At 42.7% G+C, this 16,950-nt stretch overlaps 1 long non-coding RNA gene across 8 annotated transcripts in view; it reads left to right on the forward strand.

Moving 5' to 3' along the window:
- The window catches only part of LOC137378876 (uncharacterized), a 56,133-nt gene that overhangs the window by 5,187 nt on the left and 33,996 nt on the right, over window positions 1-16,950 (forward strand). For 5 of the 8 annotated variants that reach the window (XR_010976694.1, XR_010976697.1, XR_010976691.1 and 2 more), the window contains exons 2-3: window positions 13,449-13,502; window positions 14,647-16,893. This is a non-coding gene — a long non-coding RNA (uncharacterized lncRNA). Of the gene's footprint in view, window positions 1-13,448; window positions 13,503-14,443; window positions 14,538-14,646; window positions 16,894-16,950 lie in introns of all 8 variants that reach the window. The other 3 variants (XR_010976696.1, XR_010976698.1, XR_010976693.1) reach the window with 3 other exon arrangements.

Here is a 16,950-nt window from a genome sequence, read left to right on the forward strand (position 1 = left end):
TCTTTCAAAACCTCAGGATGTTACAGGCAATTAAGCACTTTTGCAGGATAGTCATAGTTGTAATGTAGGGAACACAACAACCAATTTGTGCACAACAAGATACCACAAACTGCGATGTGTTAATGACCAGCGGAGGTTCTCTGCTGTCAGAAATGCCATCTTTTGAATGTCAAACCAAGGCTCTGTCTACCCTCTCAGGTGGATGTATAAGATCCCACAGTACTCCCCAAAGAAGAGCAGGGGAATTCTCCCAGTGTTCTTTCCAACATTTATCCCTCCGCTAACACTAAAAAATAAATGATCTGGTCACTTATTTTATTGCTGCTTATGGGACTTTGCTGTGCAGTGTCTCCTCCAGTGTTTTCAGTTGTCATGCCTTAATGGTGCCCCCTGCCCATAATTTTGCCAACACATTCTCTTCAATGGGAGAGAGCATGTGCAGTCAGACTCAGCAGGCTGAATTTTATGGGTGCTCCACAGTTCGCGGCGGTGCACTGTAAAAATGGCGTGTATCCTGCGCGAATGCGCCGTCCCTGAGCCCCCGCGATATTACACGCAGGGGGCTCATTTAAATAGAGGGGACTGAGTGGCCGCCCCTGATGACATAAGGGGGCGGCCACCGCATCCCTGGCAACTGCGTTCGGCGCCATTGTGCAGGACCAGCACCATTTTTAAAGGGCTTTAAGTAATTTTAATTTTTAAAGGTGCAGTCATCGGGAAGTTTTATTGGCAATGAATAAAGATGTTGAGGCCCTTCCCCAACTCCCTCAATGGTCACTTAAGTGGCATTTATTCTCAAAAAATAATTTGTTCCCCTCCCAAACCTTCCCCCCGAACCTTTGAGCATTTGGCCTCTAACCCCTTCCCACCAACCCCACATCCAATAAAATGTGTTCTCCCCACTCCTCCACCCCTCCCACCCTGACAATTTTATTATTTCCCCCTCCACACCATGTTCTTGCCCAGAACTCCGTATGGAGTTCCGAAGGCACAAGGAGCACGAACGATGGCCATAATATTGGAGTGGGACAGCCGCCGCCTGAGGGTAGGTGAATTTGCATTTCATTAGGTCTTATTTTAATATGGAGATGAAGGGCCCACCGCCTGGCGGAGGGGGACCGCACCAAGGTCCCACCACCACTGGTAATATGCGGTGGGCCCTTCTCGTCATTGAGGGCCGAGGTGGGCCTCCCCCCTCAGCATTTTCCCATCCCTCGCGCCATGACCCGCGGCGTCGAGCGGCTGGTAAAATTCAACCCAGCATTCCCGCAGGGCCAGCCTCCTGTCCTTAGTTTGTCGGCAAGTTTCTCCTGAAAGAAAGAAGGGAGTGTGTTAGTGAGTCTTGAGAGGAGTTTACAGAATATGGCTGTCATGGTTGAATAGTCAATATGCAGTCTGTGTCAGATGTGATGTGTGGAGAAGTGAGGGTTGCAATAGTGGTGAGTATGAGGAGAAGGAGGTGTACTCAAGGTTGGTGCAGTGTTTATAGGGGAGTGAACTGTAGTGGGGAGGGGAATATTAGATGGACTGAAGATAGAGCTTTAAAGGTATGAACAGAAAACAAGAGAGCAAATTGAAACCTTGACAAATTTGGTGAAATTGTTGAACTTTTTATGGCATCGAAGGCATGTCCTGGAAACTAGGCTCCTTGCATTCATTTCCTCTGCCACCTCTTGCCATTGCAGGTGAAGCTGTTGCCTTGGAGGCTTTCTACTTACTGCGAGGAACAGGATCTCCCTCCTCCCATCCACTGCCTGCATCAGGGCCTCCGAGATAGCATTGGGAAAACTTTGATACCATATCAGTACTTATGACAGCCATTCCTGAGCTCAGAAGTGTTTCCCCTTTCTACAGCTTGAGTGCACCTACCCTTTAGGCGTGCCGTCTGGCTTTGAATGGTATCAGAGACATCCGATTCCAGACCACCCTAAATAAGTGTGCAGCCAATGAATAGCACGGGGAGCACTGGCTGCATGCCTGACTCATGATAATGAGTTGAGAGCGCAAATATAACATGGGACAGCGCGAACAGTGTGTGCCCCTCCCCTGCACACCTCCTCTTCTCCATTAATGACTAGTTTGGACTAGCCTACTATACAGCTAAAAAACAAAGAGCTATTCTACTCACTCAAAAAGCTACTTGATTTGAAGTGCCTCAAAATTCATGCATCAAGATCATGTGGTTACTCTCCAAGAGTCCGTGTTCCCTCGTTGAACTTCTTAGAATGTTACAAACTGGACCCAGTTGGCAAGGTAGCTGCAACACATCTGCTGTGTTATCTAAACTGCATAGCTCAGATGGACTGCCAAAGAAATTTTCTTCAGGTGAATAATTTTTCATCATCCTACAGGGTGCCCAACATCTCATGGTTATGGCAGTATGAAGCTCTTTTAAAACTGCTCAAGACAAACAGCAGTAGAACAGAAAGGTCTAGTGTATTTTTTGTATAACCATTCAGCACTTCACAGCTGTACATGATTTGAGCTAGTGACAGAGGAGAAGTCATTGATTGGTTTGGAGACAAATGTTTGAAAGTAAGTGTTCTATTCTGCTCTTAACACGAAGCTGCAAATGGGCGTTTACAACTAACGAGTAACTTTGAAGTTATTTTTATCACAGTCATAAGCCAAGGACTATCCTCTTGAAGGGTAAGAACAGGACTTAATGTCTTTTTAAGATTTAAGCATGTAATAATTTCTCTGCTACAGTTGACTATAGAGGTATCTATTGCTGATCCAATCTTCGATCCAAATAGTGAATTCCAATGTTGCAAATCATTGCCATTTCTTCAATCTTAGAAATTGTTCCTTTCAGACACCCAGCAAAAAAAGCTTGTGGGATTAAATATTGACAGTCTAGCATGTGTCAATCATCTTGAATGTGCCAAAATATTGTATAAGATATTCTGTATAATGATGTGCTTCAATTTGGATTCAGATCAAATAGGCAAAGGTATAATAAAAGCAAAATACTGCAGATGCTGGAAATCTGAAATAAAAACATGAAATGCTGGAATCACTCAGCAGGTCTGGCAGCATCTGTGAAAAGAGAAGCAGAGTTAACATTTCGGGTCAGTGACCCTTCTTCGGAACTGACAAATATTAGAAAAGTCACAGGTTATAAGCAAGTGAGGTGGGGGTGGGGCAAGAGATAACAAAGGAGGTCTAGATTGGACCAGGCCACATAGCTGACCAAAAGGTCACGGAGCAAAGGCAAACAATATGTTAATGGTGTGTTGAAAGACAAAGCATTAGTACAGATTAGGTGTTAATACACTGAATATTGAACAGCAGCAAGTGCAAACCTGAAAGAAAACAGTGGGTAAGCAAACTGAACAAACTAAGATGAAATGAAATAAATGCAAAAAACAGGGTTCCCCTTGTCCTCACTTTTCACCCCATCAGCCTCCATATCCAAAGGATCATCCTCTGCCATTTCCGCCACCTCCAGCGTGATGCCACTACCAGTCGCATCTTCCCCTCCCTTCCCCTGTCAGCATTCCGAAGGGATCGTTCCCTCCGCGACACCCTGGTCCACTCCTCCATTACCCCCACCACCTCGTCCCCGTCCCATGGCACCTTCCCCTGCAATCGCAGGAGGTGTAATACCTGCCCATTTACCTCCTCTCTCCTCACTATCCCAGGCCCCAAACACTCCTTTCAGGTGAAGCAGCGATTTACTTGTACTTCTTTCAATGTAGTATACTGTATTCGCTGCTCACAGTGTGGTCTCCTCTACATTGGGGAGACCAAGCGCAGACTGGGTTACCGCTTTGCGGAACATCTCCGCTCAGTCCGTAAGCAGGACCCTGAGCTTCCGGTTGCTTGCCATTTCAACACTCCCCCCTGCTCTCATGCTCACATCTCTGTCCTGGGATTGCTGCAGTGGTCCAGTGAACATCAACGCAAGCTCGAGGAACAGCATCTCATCTACCGATTAGGCACACGACAGCCTGCCGGACTGAACATTGAGTTCAATAATTTCAGAGCATGATAGCCCCCCATTTTACTTTCATTTTTAGTTATTTTTTTCTTCCTTTTTTTACATTCTTTTTTACAATTTTTACAATCTTTTTTTTTGCATTTATTTCATTTCATCTTAGTTTGTTCAGTTTGCTTACCCACTGTTTTTTTTCAGGTTTGCACTTGCTGCTGTTCAATATTCAGTGTATTAACACCTAATCTGTACTAATGCTTTGTCTTTCAACACACCATTAACATATTGTTTGCCTTTGCTCCGTGACCTTTTGGTCAGCTATGTGGCCTGGTCCAATCTAGACCTCCTTTGTTATCTCCTGCCCCACCCCCACATCACTTGCTTATAACCTGTGACTTTTCTAATATTTGTCAGTTCCGAAGAAGGGTCACTGACCCGAAATGTTAACTCTGCTTCTCTTTTCACAGATGCTGCCAGACCTGCTGAGTGATTCCAGCATTTCTTGTTTTTATTTTAGGCAAAGGTATAATTTCAACTCGATACTTGTACCTAAACTGTTTACAAAAATCATGATTTGATCAAACCAGAATTCTTAAACTGAGCCCCATTATCACAGTTGGGAATCTTTGGCCATTCTTTAATGGAAAACAATTGGACATGAGTTGCGTTAAGACATGTTTTTTAGCAAACAGCTTGACTAAGAGGTTAGCTTCTCGAAGCAGTGCTATGCTGCGTAGGCGAAATGCAGGATTTGAAGATGTTCCTCTGATGTCCAAACCATAGACAATTCATTAACCACATTTGGATTTGTTTTTTATTAATTTCAAGGGATGTGGGCATCGCTGGCAAGGCCAGCATTTGTTACCCATCCCTCATATCCCTTGAGAAGGTGGTGGTGAGCTGCCTTTCTTGAACCGCTGCAGTCCATCTGGCGTAGGTATATCCACAGTGCTGTTAGGGACGGAGTTCTAGGATTTTGACCCAGAGACAATGAAGGAACGGTGATATATTTCCAAGCCAAGATGGTGTGTGGCTTGGAGGGGAACTTACAGGTGGTGGTGTTCCCACATGTCTGTTGCCCTTGTCCTTCTAGTGGAAGAGGTCGTAGGTTTGGACAGTGATGTCTAAGGAGCCTTGGTGAGTTGCTGCAGTGCATCTTGTATATGGTACACACTGCTGTCACTGTGTGTCAGTGGTGGAGGGAGTGAAGGTTTATGTGGTGGATGGGGTGCGCTCAAGCAGGTTGCTTTGTCTCGGATGGTGTTGAGCTTCCTGAGTTTGTTGGAGCTGCACACATCTAGGCAAGTGAAGAGTATTCCATCAAACTCCTGACTTGTGTCTTGTAGATGGTGGACAGGCTTTGAGGAGTCAGGAGGTGGGTTACTCACCACAGAGATCCCAGCCTCTGACCTGCTCTTGTAGCCACAGTACTTATATGGCTGCTCCTGTTCAGTTTCTGGTCAATGGTAACCCCCAGGATGTTCATAGTGAGGGATTCAGCGATGGTGATGCCATTGAATGTCACGGGGAGATGATTAGATTCTCTCTTGTTTGAGATGGTCATTGCCTGGCACTTGTGTGGCACGAATGTTACTTGCCACTTGTCAGCCCAAGCCTGAATGTTGTCCAGGTCTTGTGGCATAGGGACACTGACTGCTTCGGTATCTGAGAAAAATTGTACAATCATCAGCGAACATCCCACTTCTGAGCTTATGATGGAGGGAAGGTTATTAATGAAGTATCTGTAGATGGTTGGGCCTAAGACACTACCCTGAGGAAATCCTGCAGCGATGTCCTGGGGGGTTGAGATGATTTGCCTCCAACAACCACAGCTATTTTACTTTGAGTTAAGTATGATTCCAACCAGTGGAGAGTTTTCCCCCTCATTCGCATTGACTTCAATTTGGCTGGGGCTCCTTGATGCCATACATGGTCAAATGCTGCCTTCCTATCAAGGTTACTCACTCTCATCTCACCTCTTGACTTCAACTCTTTTGTCCATGTTTGGACTATGGCTGTAATTAGGTCAGAAGCCAAGTGGCCCTAGAGGGACGTAAATTGGGCAATGGTAAGTTGGTTGTGGCTGTGTAGAGTTATCGAGAAACAGGCCCTTCGGCCTATCGTGTCTGTGCCGACCATCAAGCACCTAACTATTCTAATCCCATTTTCCAGCACTTGGCCAGTAGCCTTGTACGCTATGGCGTTTCAAGTGCTCATCAAAATACTTCTTAAATGTTGAGGGTTCCTGCCTCTGCAACCCCTTCAGGCAGTTCATTCCAGATTCCAACCACTCTCTGGGTGAAGATTTTTTTCCTCAAATCCCCTCTAAACCTCCTGCCTCTTACCTTAAATCTATGCCCCCTGGTTATTGAGCCCTCTGCTAAGGGAAAACATTTCTTCCTACCTAACCTATCAATGCCCCTCATAATTTCATATGCCTCAATCAGGTCTCCCCTCAGCCTTCTCTGCTCTAAGGAAAACAACCCTAGCCTTTCCAGTTTCTCTTCATAGCTGAAAAGCTCCAGCCCAGGCAACATTCTGGTGAATCTCCTCTGCACCCTCTCCAGTGCAATTACATCCTTCCTATAGTGCGGTGAAAAGAACTGTACACAGTACTCCAGCTGTGGCCTAACTATTGTTTTATACAGCTCCATCATAACCTCCCTGCTCTTATATTCCATGCCTTGGCTAATAAAGGCAAGTATCCCATATGCCTTCCTAACCATCTTATCTCACTGTGCTGCTGCCTTCAGTGATCTATGGACAAGTACACCAAGGTCCCTCTGACCCCCTCCACTTCCTAGGGTCCTACCATCCATTGGATATTCCATTGCCCTCTTAGTCTTCCCAAAATGCATCACCTCGCACTTCTCAGGATTAAATTCCATTTGCCACTGATCCGCCCATCTTACCAGCGCATCTATATCGTCCTATAATCTAAGGCTTTCCTCCTCACTATTTACGACACCACCAATTTTCATGTCATCTGCGAACTTACTGATCATACCTCCTATATTCACGTCTAAATCATTAATGTACACTACAAACAGCAAGGGTCCCAGCATCGATCCCTGCGGTACACCACTGGTCACAGGCCTCCATTCACAAAAACAATCCTCGACCGTCACCCTCTGCCTGCTTCCGCTAAGCCAATTTTGGATCCAATTTGCCAAATAGCCCTGGATCCCATGGGCTCTTACCTTCTTAACCAATCTCTCATGCGGGACTGCTTTACATCAACTGCTTTACCCTCATTCTACACGTCTAGTCACCTCCTCGAAAAATTCATTAAGGTTAGTTAGACTTGATCTCCCCCTGACAAAGCCATGCTGACCATCCCTGATTAATCCCTGCCTCTCCAAGTGGAGATTAATCCTGTCCCTCAGAAATTTTTCCAATAGTTTTTCTACCACTGATGTTAGACTCACCGGCCTGTAATTACCTGGTTTAACCTGCTACCCTTCTTGAAAAATGGTACCACATTCGTTGTTCTCCAGTCCTCTGGTACCTCTCCTGTGGCCAGAGAGGATTTGAAAATTTGTGTCAGAGACCCTGCTATCTCCTCCCTTGCCTCACATAACAGCCTGGAATACATCTCATCTGGGCCTGGGGATTTATCCACTTTTAAGCCCGCTAAAATAGCTAATATTTGCTCCCTTCAATGCTAATATGTTCAAGTATATCACAATCCCCCTCCCTGATCTCTATATCTACATCATCCTTCTGCATAGCGAACACAGATGAAAAGTAATCATTTAAAAACTCACATATGTCCTCCGGCTCCACACATAGATTGCTACTTTGTTTCCTAATAGGCCCTACTCTTTCCCTGGTTATCCTCTTGCCCTTAATATACTTAGAAAATGCCTTGGGATTTCCCTTACCTTGCCCGCCAGCGTTTTTTCATGTCCCCTCTTGGCTTTCCTAATTACTTTTTAAAGTACCCCCCTACACTTTCTATACTCCTCCAGGGCTGCTTTCAGCACTCTGAATCTGCCATCAGCCTCCTTTTTTTCTCTTGTCCAATCCTCTATATCCCTTGACATCCAGGGTTCCCTGGACTTGTTGGTCCTGCCCTTCACCTTTACGGGAACATGTTGGCCCTGAACTTTCGCTATTTCCTCTGAATGACTCCCACTGGTCTGATGTAGACTTTCCTACAAGTAGCTGCTCCCTGTCCACTTTGGCCAGATCCTGTTTTATCATATTGAAATCAGCCTTGCCCCAATTCAGTACTTTTATTTCCGGTCCATCTTTGTCCTTTTCCATAACTACCTTAAATCTTACAGAGTTATGGTGGGTGGAATATGACAGAGGCTTTTCAAAATCAGAAGAGTTGGTTTAACAGCAGAAGGCTGCAAAGGAATGATCCAACATGTGTAGTGGGAGGGGGTATGCAGAGATTGTGTTTTTAAGTTGAGATTGACAACTCAGTAAAGTAGAATAATGTAGACATTATTTGTGTAATAGTATGCAAGCAGACATTATACTGATTGTACCAAAGTGTCTCCCATACTCAGTGCTCTGCATATTTTGCCTGCTGTAGAATAAAGCAGTTTATAAATCAAGGTGAACATTGTAATGCTTAGTATTAACTTAGTTAACCTTCAAAGAGATTGAAGGAATATGACTGCGTAAGATTCAAATATTCGTTCCAGAGCACAAGGGAGTTTCATTGTTGAAATCCCAAGTCTCACCACAGTGTTATTAGTTATGAGACAGTGGAAATCAATTTCTGTACGAAACTCATGACCTGGCTGATTAAACAAGTGACTGACGCCACTGACCCTACAGCAGACAAATTCTAACACCAACCAAAAACTCTCACAGTCTCGCGCTCCCTATTCGCTATGGATTGTGGTAGGTTAGCTCACAAAAATAAGTTTGTCCATAGTGTTCATTTTCAATCTCCTGCTTCATTTCATTTTGACAGGGTCCTGTATCTTGCATTCAAAATGATAAGGTCAGTTTAGGCAATGGGTCTCGTGCAACCACTGACTGAAATGTGCATTCTGTGTATTCATATTACATTTAAATGCTGGTAATCTTGAAATATAGCCATCTTTTAAAATATCAAATCAGCTGCAAAGGCCATATGATCTATCATGCAGGTGATTGTAGCCACTCCACTTGTGCTTGGTCCGGGATCTGAGTGCCCATTGGTCAGTGTAGGGACAGACTTGGTAAGTGTCAGTCAGATCCTGAAGATCCTAACAGACAATAGCCCAAATCTCTTGGAAGCTGTTTACCATCATTCTGCTCAGACTGTTCCCCAAGATCTGAGAGCATGAATCAAAGCATCCTTGTTGAATGCACTGACTGGTCTGGAGGCTTTCTGTGGGGAAGGGAGGGATGGATGCAGATGTTTGTGACACTACCACTCCCTCCAGTTGTAATGCAGGAAATGCGGCTGCTAATTTGCACACAGCAAACTCCCACAAACAGCAACGCGACAAGGATGAGACAACATATTTTTCTGATGTTGATTGCGAAATAAATATTGGCCAGGACATGGGAGAATAACTCTCCTGCTCTTCTTCAAAATAGTGGGCTGGGATCTTTTACATTCATCTGAACAGGCAGATGGGGCCTTGGTTTAATGTCTCATCCAAAAGACAGACTGAAAGCAAGTTATGGAGCAGTCATCGTACCTTGGTTGCTTTGTTGAGGTTATTAGACTTCTTCCTATACTACAAAGGAGCCTCGACATTTTTTGAAGTGGCACTCAATGTCACATTCACCTCTCTTTACAAAGTATCTTACCATAATTTTAGTGGGTATATGGCCTTAAACATCCCATATTGTATGCTCTGTATCTCCACGAGAAGGACATTCTAGTCCGCTTCTCTCCGCCTTGTTCCCATGCCCACATCTCTGTCCTGAGCCGGCTGCAGTGTTCCAGTGAACGTCAATGCAAGCTTGAGGAACAGCCACAACTGGCACATTAAAACCAGTTGCTTCGGTAGATAGAACTCATTAGCTGTGGTTGGTAGTCCATCTAGGAGAGGAAAAACTCTGATATTAAACCTACCCGTGCCTCTGGGTGAGGTTCTTTAGCCAGAGGCTAGGAGATGGAAACTGATGTAAAACCTACAACTCCGTAGTTGCCACGGTTGTCTAGCCTGCTGAGCCATTGCAGAGAAACCCTTAGCCTAAAGAGTAAGATCAGTCAGCGCAAGCTGATACTCACTTGGAACCAACTAAGCGCAGTTGGGAAGAATAAGGCCGACAGCAATGGGGGGAAAAGCGAAAATGGTAGGTGCAAGATGACACTGGCAGCCGCAGACTTAATCTTGCATGTAGGCGGTTCAGAAGTATGGGTCATCTGACTGTTGACCTGGAAACAACAACATCACTCGGCAGCACTTTGAGTGACCAAGCAGCCTTTTCTGGGGATAGCACTGCTTGCTCCAAAGGAAAACGGGTCTAGAAAAGGTGACCCAAACATTGCTTGTCTTAACCTTATCCAGTTGGTTTATCGCAGTCAATGGGCATCTCTCAAGCGGTGCAAAAGAAAGTAACAAAAAGAGCTAAAACGGTCTGAAATTTGTGTGTTGGAATGTTCGTACAATGACTAACATAGATGATAACATATGCCCAGAACACGTCTCATTGACAGAACATGGAACAGGCTACACACTTTATTGGTCGGGGAAAGGCAAAGAAGAATGACACTTATCCAGTGTCGCCTTTATGATAAAGAATACGGTTGCAAGCAAGCTTCACAGCCTTCCCGTCGGTCATTTTGATCGTCTCATGTCCCTTTAACTGCCGATACAAAACAACTCCGGAATCCAAGATCTGCTCCAAAAGAAATGCTCCTGCTTTACAAAAGTTCTTGTGAGATCGGATGACCAATCTGTAAAAGTCGCTTATTTGGAAACCTGCAGTACCATTCAAACCAAGCTTCGAATCATATCAAAATGACTGGTGGCAAGCAATGGCAGAGAAGACACAGAGTTACGCAAACAATGGTGACATGAGATATTTTTACGAGTCCTTGAAGACTGTTTATGGACCATCCCACCTGATGCAGGCACCACAGAACACCTCCATAATCCCGTGGAGAGGGGAATGTGCTGTGGTGCCAGACCAATGGGATTTCCCTTCTGTTTTCAGGTACCTTGTCTTCAGTCCCATTGTCATGGGCCACTAAAAATTCAGCCTGTGGAGTTGCTTTGCATTTTTGATTAGATTTAATTCCAAGTGTTGCACTTATCATTTACCTGTTCAGGCCAGTTGGATAGGAGGCTCCAAAGCAACTCACAAACAAACTGACAAGCACCTCAGAAGTAAAGATAAAGGTAAGGCAGGAGTATATAATTTATTGATTTGTGGGCTGCTTCTGTATTTTCTGAGATTATTTTTATTAGGAACGAAAAAGAGTAAACTATTATGTCCCTGGTTTGATGCATTTGTTAACCCACCTCACAAAGGTGTATTTCTACCATTTCTCTGCATTCCAGGCTGGTTATTTTGTGATGATTATTATCTCTCAATTTTTCATATTCATTTGGTGAATAAGGAGCCAAACCTGAACATAACTGATTTACAAGAAATGACCTGGAAATGAGAAGTGTGTGATAACAAAAGAAATTCAGCAAGGAGATCATTGTAATTGTCATTGGCCCAGATTTTGCAGTTAAAATAACAGTGAGACTATCAGCGCTCACTGTTAATAAAGAGTAAATTGAACAACAACTTTCAGTGACCACACGTGCACGTTAAACGTGGAAATTTGGAAGTTGCTCTCTGAGTTGCCCAGCTCCTCCAGAAGCTTCACTGGACTGGTATTTTGCCAAGAGACTCAGCATTGAAGTACATGGAAGGGCATGAAGTTGTGGTACTTACATGATACGATACCCATTAAACACACTAGGAAGAAGTTATGGGTTGTCCATTCCGGTGTAAATAAATCTTTTAACAGTGTGATAAGTCCTAATGACTGGCAATCAACCTCTCCAGCACTGAAAATGAACTTTTCCAAAGTGTGGAGTCTCATTCCTTCAGATTTTAATTATCGTTGGTGAATTAAAAAAAACATGGAAATAAATGTTTCTTTTAACTTTTTCTTTCTGTCTCTTTTATCTCTCTCTTTAATCCATCTTTCTTTCCTTCTCTTTATTTTACGTTCTGTACATGATTTTACAATCAACTAACTATTCAAATTAACACTTCCTGGTTCAGATTCTATTTGTCCATAAGAATTCCTCAACGAGACACATTGTTGCTTGCAATGTTTTAGATTTTTTTTGTTTAGATTTAGATTTACAGCACTGAAACAGGCCCTTCGGCCCACCGAGTCTGTGCCGACCATTAACCACCCATTTATACTAATCCTACACTAATCCCATATTCCTACCACATCCTCACCTGTCCCTATATATTCCCCTGCTGCCTACCTATACTAGGGGCAATTTATAATGGCCAATTTACCTATCAACCTGCAAGTCTTTTGGCTGTGGGAGGAAACCGGAGCACCCGGAGGAAACCCACGCAGACACAGGGAGAACTTGCAAACTCCACACAGGCAGTACCCAGAATTGAACCTGGGTCGCTAGAGCTGTGAGGCTGCGGTGCTAACCACTGCACCACTGTGCCGCCCATGTTCATACAGGTCACAGATTCCCTGTAGAGGGTGCCACTCCAAAATGGATTTCTAATTACTGCAAGTTCCATTGCAAGTTTTTGGGCAAGTGCAATGAATGGTTGGCATCTTCGCCTTAGCAGCTTAATTTTGCAGCCATATAAATTCCACTTGCAGATAAGCAACCTTTCAATCTTAATTCTTTTCCATCAAATCCATGTGATGCACTGGGGGATGACCCAAGTGATTATCAATATGAACTAATAAAACAATAAAACTGGATTACATTTTAAATTTGTTTCAAGAAAATCAGCTATTGAGGCAGATTGATGTGCTACTTGCATCATTTTATCCACGTGTGCCAAATGATTATCATTTGATCTGCATTTTTAGTTGCAATAATCTTGTATTCTTAACAGATTTGCAAATTTGGCATCCAGGCAACAAACTAGGTCTGTGACTGTACCCCATTTTTCTGTAATATGTAGTTGCTGCTAACCATACCCCACCATCCCACATTGCCACACTGGGATATGTTCTGAAGTTTGAGAACTGGTGAGTTACACAGTCTCTTAGTAAAGTACTTATGCATTTGTCAGGTTTTATCCCTAGGGTGAATTGAAAATTATAGGGATGGGTATAAATTATCAAATGATCTATAGAACACAATGGCTCCTCTGTGATTGGGAATTAAATCTGTAGAATGCAACTGGTCGAATAATATATGGAGTACTATAAGATTAATACTCTTTAGTTTTCCAAAATCACTGCAGATCAGGGCGAAATTTCAAAAACGTATCTTCTTAGGAGTGGTTACTCACTTCCTTACAGTGGAGCAGAGTCCATAATAGGATAAATAATTCATGGTCTAATGAAGCCAAATGCCCTTTTAATATTTCATCTTTTCTTATATTTTTACAACAGACTGACTTTGTAACTCCTCACCTTACCTGGAGAGAACCAAGAAAACATATACAGGTGAAAACAAAACTCTTCCTTGTCCACAACAAACAGCAGAACAATATAACGCAAATATTGATACAAATGTGTTTCATAGAAAGCAGATCGTTCTGAACATCCGATTACAGTAGACTCCAGATAAGTATAAGTCTAATATACATAACAGTTGGATTGAACCATAGAATTCCGATGGACCAAGCCAATTCTTTTGTACTAAATTCCTAATCAATGTATACTATTTAAATATAATATCCTGATCCAAGCATAATTTGTTCCTCAATTATTTGATTTTAATGCTCAATCCACTGAACATTGTCCATTGCCCAGTGTCAACTGGAGGCAAGTGATAATATGAATCTTTAAAATGAACATGAGAAACAAATACAATGAGAGGATTAGGTGGGGATGAGATTACCTTATAGATCAAGCAGTAGCGCATTGGATTTATCTTCAGAGGCCAAAATTCCAATTCAACTTGCATTCATGTTCTTGACTACTGTCTTGAATGGGCTTTAATATTAAACAGTAAAATAACAATTCTAGGGTTGTCACTTTGTGTCAAGCCCATAACTGAACAGGGCAGGTCCTGGCACCAGATGTGGTTTTGTTGGCTGTATTACCCATCATGTACTGTAGAATCACTCCCAAATTGTCAACCAAGTGTGATTATCATGACATTAGTCGCAGGAAATGAAATTATCTATTTAAATATGTTTTCTATTAGTTAGTTAAAAATGAAAATAGAAACGGAAACAGTTATTCTAGAGCTAAACAGTCTCAGCTGGCTGATTATACAGAGGGAGTTGGAGAATATTCAACATGCTCCATTTCTTCAAGCTAATGAGCCTGAGTCAATCCACTGCCCTTAAAATGGAACCTACTCTTCCACAGCTCCAGTGAGTCCATGACTGAAGCACATTTTGACATTTTAGCTTTATATGAGTTTATGACTCTTTCAGGCTCTGTAAATACAAATCATCCGTGGAAATTTTCTCATGACAAGCTTCTTCCTGTGGGAGAGCATTTTTCAACTGAGGCAAAGAAGGATTTGAGGTGAAATTTGTAAAAATAGAACAGCTAATCATTATTTTGGCACTAATAACTAAATCCAAAAATGTATACACAGACCTAATTATTTTATGTCCTTTTTGACAATAAACAGTGTGTTGGTCTGAAGTTAATCATCAGATTATCAATGTGAAGGAGGCAGTAGATAAGAAGAGCTTTAAAAGCCAGACATCCATGCTGGAGGGACCATATGTCAAGCAATACCGAATCTCCTACTTCATTTTTGTCTATATTCCAAGTGACAACAAGCACCGAAACAAAAATCATGAGGACAAGCTTTCAATTGACAGCACTGTAGCCAATCAGAACACCAAGTGGAAGACTTGGCAACATGCATTCAAGCCATTCTTTTGCCGTTGGATTATATTTTATTTTAGAGCAGCCTGTTCAAATTGCATACATCTAAATCAAATACAGTCACTAGTTTAATTGTTATTCTGTTGAGAATGTATCAGCCAGAAATCTGTTTCCGCAGAAGTTTTGAAGCAAGTAAAATTGCATTTTTATTTGAGAACTGTGCATAACACAACATAAAACATAAATCACATAATCACAGAATTGTTATTGTTCAGGAGGCGGCCATTTGGCCCTTCATGTCTGCACCGGCTCTCCGAAAGAGCAATTCACTCAGTTCCACTCCCACACCTTCTCCCTGTAATCCTGCACATTCTTCCTTTTCATATAACAGTCTAATTCCCTTTTGAATGTTACAATTGAACCTGTCTCCACCACACACTCAGGCAGAGCATTCCAGACCTTAACCACCCGCTGCATGAAAAAGTTTTTCCTCATGTTGCTTTTGCTTCTCTTACCCATTATTTTAAATCTGTGCCCTCTCATTCTCAATCCTTTCATGAGTGGGAACAGTTTCTCCCTATGTACTCTGTCCAGACCCTTCATGATTTTGAATACCTCTATCAAATCACTTCTCAGCCTTCTCTTCTCCAAAGAAACAGTCCCAACTTCTTCAATCGAGCTTCATAACTGAAGTTCTTCATTCCTGGAACCATTCTTGTGAATCTTTTCTGCACTCTCTCCAATGCCCTCACATCTTTCCCAAAGTGCAGTGCCCAGAACTGGATGCAATACTCCAGCTGAAGCCGAATTAATGTCCTATATAAGTTCAACATAACTTCCTTGCTCTTGTACTCTATGCCCCTATTAATAAAGCCCAGGATACTGTATAAATAAAAGCAGAAAATACTCAGCAGGTCAGGCAACATCTGTGGAGAGAGAAGCACAGTTAACGTTTCAGGTCTGTGACCTTTCTTCAGAACAGGATACTGTATGCTTTATTAACCACTCTCTCAACCTTTCCTGCCACCTTCAATAACTTCTACACCTTGGTCCCTCTGCTCTGGCACCCCCTTTAGAATTGCACCCTTTATTTTATATTGTCTCTCCATGTTCCTCCTACCAAAATGAATCACTTCACATTTCTCTGCATTGAACTTCATCTGCCACCTATCTGCCCATTCCACCAACTTGCCTTTGTCCTTTTGCAGTTCTACACTATCGTCCTCACAGTTCACAATGCTTTCAAGTTTCGTATCATCCGCAAACTTTGAAACTGTGCCCTGTACATCAAGGTCTAGTTCATTAATATATATCAGGAAAAGCTACGGTCCCAACACTGACTCCCGGGGAATTCCACTACAAGCATTCCTCCAGCCCGAAAAACATCCATTAACCACTACTCTTTGTTTCCTGTTACTCAGCCAATTCCCTATCCACGTTGCTACAGTCCCTTTTATTCCATGAACTATAACTTTGCTCATAAGTTTGTTGTGTGGCACTGTATCAAACTCCTTTTGAAAGTCCATGTACGCCACATTAACTGCATTGCCCTCATCAACCCTCTCTGTTACCTCCTTAAAAAATTCTAACTTGTCAGTCAAACATGATTTTCCCTTAAGAAATCCATGTTGGCTTTCTTTAATTAACCCACATTTGTCCATGTGACTGTTAATTTTGTCCGGAATTATTCTTTCTCGAAGTTTCCTCACCACCGAAGTTAAACTGACTGGCCTGTCGTTGCTGGGCTTATCTTTATAACCTTTTTTGAATAAAGGTGTAATGTTTGCAATTCTCCAGTTCTTTGACACCATCCCTGAGTCTAAGGAAGATTTAAAAATTATGGCCAGTGCTTCTGCAATTTCCATCCTTACTTCGCTCAGTATCCTTGGATGCATCTCATCTGGTCCAGGCACCTTATCCACTTTATGTACAGGCAGCCTATCTAATATGTGCTCCTTATCAACTTTAAATCCTTCTAGTGTCTGAATTACCTCCTCTTTTATCATTACCTGGGTTGCATCTTCTTCCTTGGTAAAGACAGATGGTAAGTATTCATTTTATTTCTCAGCTATGCTTTCTGCCTCCATCTGTAAATCCCCTT

This window comes from Heterodontus francisci, chromosome 17 (genome assembly GCF_036365525.1).
Source record: "Heterodontus francisci isolate sHetFra1 chromosome 17, sHetFra1.hap1, whole genome shotgun sequence".
Classification (NCBI taxonomy): domain Eukaryota; kingdom Metazoa; phylum Chordata; class Chondrichthyes; order Heterodontiformes; family Heterodontidae; genus Heterodontus; species Heterodontus francisci.